Genomic DNA, 5,813 nt, shown 5'->3' on the forward strand with positions numbered 1-5,813 from the left:
GCAGTTATCAACTGAATCAAGGAGGAATTTATTCAGCTAAGACAAAAGGGTGAATCTATCGATAAGATCACGGGGATCTTTCTTGACAAACTGAGATTTTGTGACGAGTTGGTACCGAAGAGCAGAAAGTGTATTATTATTATAATATGCTGAGTGCAGAATATCGGGAGTTTATGACTCCCTCAAAATACGAAACTCTCACTGAAATCATAAACACCGCTCGAGAAAGGGAGATAGAGCTGAAAAAGCAAATCGAGCGAGGCGAACGAAGGGAACAAGTTGTTAATCCAAGCCCTACAAAGAAGGCGCGTACAACAGAGTCGTCAAAGAAACAAGATGGGAAAGGCGGGTCGCCGAGTTGGAAGGTCTGTGGTAAAGGGCACAAGGGCGAGTGTCGGTTTAAAGATAAGTCGTGCCCCATATGCGGGAAGACAGGGCATACGGCTGCGTTATGCCGGGGAAAAGTGTCGATTTGTTATAAATGCTACCAGCCGGGTCATAAGAAATCAGAGTGCCCGGAGTTAGTTGGAAAGAAGGATGGCAAGGATTCGCAAGCAGAAACTCCAAAAGCAAAGGCCAGATCCTTCCAGTTAACCGCGGCTGAGGCAAAGATGGAACCCGATGTGGTCTCAGGTATATTCGCCATAAATTCAATTCCCGCACATGTGTTATTTGACATGGGTGCGAATAAATCCTTTATTTCACATAGGATTTATTCGACATCCTTCATTTGTATTGACGAAATTACCTATGCCATTAGTAGAAGAAATAAGTGACAACAAAAGTTTTATCGTGTGTGACGTGTGTCAAGATTGTAAGATGAGTATCGATGGTGAAGAATACTCAATAGACCTGATCCCGATGTCGATGGGAGAATTCCAAGTAGTGGTCGAGATGGATTGATTATCCCGACATCACGCGAATGTCGTGTGTTTCCGCAAGGAGATAAAACTAACGTCTCCAAGTGGAAAACACGTTACCATCTATGGCGAGAAAGGGGGTAACCTCGTAATATGCTCAATGTTAAAGGCTCACAAACTTATGAGACACGGATGTAGAGTGTTCATGATTTACGCAAACGAACCCAACGAGGGATTACCGAAGATTGAAGACGTACTGGTGGTACGTGAGTATGTAGATGTGTTTATGGAAGATTTACCGAGAATACCACCTGAACGAGAGGTGGAATTCGGAATCGAATTGATTCCTGGTGCGAAACCTGTAGCCAAAGCACCGTATAGGCTCGCACCATCGGAGATACAAGAATTAATGTCCCAGATTCAAGACCTGCTTGACAAGGGGTTTATTAGACCGAGTGTGTCTCAATGGGGTGCACCGGTGCTATTCGTGAAAAAGAAAGACGGGAGCATGCGCATGTGTATCGATTACCGGGAGTTAAATAAACTCATGGTGAAAAATTGATACCCCCTCCCAAGAATTGATGACTTATTTGACCAGCTACAAGGCGCGACTTGGTTTACAAAGATTGACTTTAGGTCGGGTTATCATCAATTGAAGGTCAAGGAGGAGGATGTACCGAAGATGGCTTTTCGTACACGGTACGGACATTACGAATTCCTCATGATGTCTTTCGGGTTAACCAATGCACCTGCGGCTTTCATGGACCTCATGAACCGGGTTTGCAAACCGATGTTGGATAAGTCGGTGATAGTGTTCACCGACGACATCTTAGTGTATTCAAAGAATGAAGCAGAACATGCAAGCCACTTACGTGAAGTGTTGGAAACACTAAGAAGAGAGAAATTATATGCAAAATTCGTGAAATGTGCTTTCTGGTTACGAGAAGTGCAACTTCTCAGGCACATTATCAGTGCGAATGGGGTATTGGTAGACCCGTCAAAGATAGAAGCAGTGGCAAGATGGAATCCACCGAAGAATCCTTCGGAAATCAGAAGCTTTTTAGGGCTTGCAGGATATTATAGGAGATTCATACAAGATTTCTCCAAGATTACGGCGTCATTGACCAAATTAACTCGTAAAGATAAAAAGTTTTTATGGGGCGACGATCAAGAAAAAGCGTTCCAGACTCTTAAGGAAAAATTGACTCGCGCTCCGGTATTGACATTGCCGGACGGAGTTGATGATATGGTAGTTTACTCGGATGCGTCACATTCGGGGCTCGGGTGCGTTCTGATGCAGCGAGGTAAGGTTATAGCCTATGCCTCGAGACAACTGAAGACTCAAGAAAAGAAATACCCTACACACGATCTCGAGTTGGCGGCGGTGGTATTTGCCTTAAAAATATGGAGGCATTATTTGTATGGGGTAAAATGCACTATCTTTACCGACCATAAAAGTTTGAAATATTTCTTCGATCAGAAGGAATTAAACATGAGACAGAGGCGGTGGTTAGAAACAGTCAAAGATTTCGATTGTGTATACATTACCATCCCGGGAAAGCTAATGTGGTGGCGGACGCGCTGAGCCGAAAGGTAGACTATACACCAATTCGAGTACGATCGATGCAACTAATTGTAACATCGGGTCTACTTGAACAAATCCGAAAATCTCAAGTTGAAGCAATGAAAGAGGAAAATTTGAAGAAAGAAAGAATAGTGGGTCAATTGAAAGAATTGACAGATGGTAACAACAGGTTAAAGACTCGTTTCGAAAGAATTGACAGATGGTAACAACGGGTTAAAGACTCGTTTTGGAAGAATATGGGTCCCAAATTCGTGTGGAGTCAAGACGCTTCTACTCGACGAAGCTCATAAATCCCGTTATTCTATTCATACGGGGGCAACCAAGATGTATAACGATTTAAAGCAAAACTGTTGGTGGCTCGGAATGAAAAGAGATGTTGTAAAGTATGTGGAGAAGTGCTTGACCTGTTTACAAGTCAAAGCAGAGCACCAAAAGCCATACGGTAAGCTACAACCGTTGGACATCCCAGTATGGAAATGGGAGCAAATCACAATGGATTTGTTGACCAAACTGCCCAAAACCAACCGCGGATATGATGCTATATGGGTAGTTGTGGATAGATTGACGAAAAGTGCTCACTTCATTCCGATTCGTGAGACTTATACATCCGAAAAGATGTCAGAGGTGTATACCAATGAAATAGTGGCACGCCACGGAGTACCGATATCCATCGTGTCCGATAGAGATACTCGGTTCACTTCGAACTTCTGGTGCGAATTCCAAGAGCAAATTGGAACTAAATTGTTCATTAGCACAGCGTACCATCCACAAACGGATGGACAGAGTGAAAGAACAATACAAACGTTGGATGATATGTTACGGGGATGTATTATTGACTTCGGGGGAAGTTGGGATGTTTATCTACCATTGGTCGAATTTTCATATAATAACAGTTACCACGCAAGCATCGGTATGGCTCCGTACGAGATGCTTTACAATAGAAAATGCCGAACCCCGGTGTGTTGGGATGAGGTTGGTCCACATGAGCCTGCACATAAGGATGTAGTCCGAATCACAAATGAGAAAATTGACTTGGTCCGAGCCCATTTGAAAGCAGCTCAGGATCGATAAAAATCGTACACGGACAAAAGAAGAATACTGATTGAGTTTCAAGTAGGCGATAAAGTTATGCTAAAGGTATCGCCGTGGAAGGGGATTATTCGGTTCAGAAAAAGGGGGAAATTAAGCCCAAGGTTTATTGGGCCGTTTAGAATCGTTGAACGGGTTGGTAAGGTCGCATACCGTCTCGAACTACCTGAGGAGTTTAGTGGGATACATAGCACGTTCCACGTATCACATCTCTGGAAATGTCTAGCCGACGAAACAGCTTATATCCATTATGATGACATCGAGGTGGATAATAGTCTCAACTACGCAGTGAAGCCGATTGCGATTTTAGATCGTAAGGTGAAGAGTTTGAGGAACAAAGAAATTGACCAAGTGAAGGTCAAATGGGAGCACAGAAAAGGTTAGGACACCACATGGGAGTCCGAAGAGGAGATGCGACGTCTCTACCCTACACTATTCGGTACGTACTCTGGTTTCGGGGACGAAACCCTTTTAAGGGGGGTGGACTTGTAACACCCCGAAAATATAAAACTTTATATTAGATTTATAAAGTATAAAATAAACAAGAATAAACTAATTAGGGATAGAAATAACCTAGTTAGTTAACTATCTTTTAATAACATGGAGTTTGAATAAAAACATCTAAATTAGAGAAGCACAAATAGTTAAGGGGCCAAAGTTGTTAAAAATCAAACTAGATTTGATAAAAACAAAAAAAAATTAAAATCCACAGACACAACTGTGTGTCTGGATCGATCTAGAACACAGGAGGGCGACCAACTCACCTTCCAAACCCTAGTTTCACAAAATTTCTCAAATTGAGGGCTCTAATCTGTTCCAAATCGATTTCTAAGCGCAAATTCGTGATCACCTCATTGAAGGGATCATAAGGTATGCTTAATTTCATCATTTAACTTCATCTCAGATTCTTGGTAAATTGTGAAATCGAAAATGGAACTTGATTTTGTGATGAATAGATGGAACTTGTAATAGAAACAAGTCTAGGAGTGAATTTTAGATGATAAATTGCTAAAATTAGATTCCAAATTATGAAACTCATGATAACCCATTCATAGGTTAAGTGGGTTTTGCAAAATAGGATGAACACAAAAATTATAACTATCACAAGTAGTATTACTTGATGTCTATATGATGATTTTGATGATTGTATGCATGCTTGACATGATGGAATCGAATTGTGTGATTATAATCAGCGAAAATAACAAGTTATGAACTTGATTCTAGTTATATAAAAATTAAACCCGTTAGGTGTTCGACAAAATTCCTAAGTGAAGAATTAAGTGTTAAAAATTGAATGAAAACGCATGTTTGATTGTTATGACAAATTATGCGTTAAAGTGCATAAAAAGGGTTCTAAAAATGTTGAATGTCTTTAATCTAGCTAGTTGACTATGTTTAAATGCTATAACGAAGTACATCTTAGTTATTAACTAAGTTTTTGTTAATTATGCATTTTGTTTTTAAAAGTCCGTATTTTATGATAAAATAATGGATTTATAAGACGAGTGTTACAGTGGTCAACTCAAAGATTTTCAGAATCTACGATAGTACAACAAGTACATTGGCCACGGGCCGTGACGTTGACACACGGGGCCGTATTAGGACAAGACCTGACACATCAGTTAATGAGGAAGACTCGCTCAATTTAGTTGGAAGAAAGACGTTGAAGCCGGAAGAAATGGTCTACAACTGTCACACCCCAACCGATGGCGGAAACATCGGAGTGAGACGAAATAGATTGCAAGAGACTTCATAACACTATTTGTGACGATATTTAATTCAACCGATTTCATTTGATAGATAAATTGTCAAAACATTACAAGAATTCAAATAACAACATTGTTCAAACATGATAATAACAAAATCGATACAACACTTTAAACCTAAACGTCTAAGTGAGTATCTAGGCATCTTTGCTAGTCCGTTTTCATAGCATCATCAATCCTCAACCTATAACATGTTTAAAATATAATTCAATGCAAAAGCAAAGGCGAGTAGACAAGTTTATGAATAAGTATAAGTATAAAGTTTAAAATCGAATCCACATGGCAACTTTGTTTATACAAGATCAACCTAACATGGCATGCAATATTTCTAGCCAATCCTCTGTTTACGCAAGAAAGTTTAGTTAATTCGACATGACCACAAGTTTAAGGGGGCGGTGTGTTACTCCTATAGCGCTATACATGTCAAATGGAGGCTCGTGAAAGCTAATGACTAAAACATATCACATAAGTATGGTCCACGTAAGCATCAAGTATCACAACATAGTATTCATG

This window comes from Helianthus annuus, chromosome 16, assembly GCF_002127325.2.
Source record: "Helianthus annuus cultivar XRQ/B chromosome 16, HanXRQr2.0-SUNRISE, whole genome shotgun sequence".
In the NCBI taxonomy this organism is placed as follows: Eukaryota; Viridiplantae; Streptophyta; class Magnoliopsida; order Asterales; family Asteraceae; genus Helianthus; species Helianthus annuus.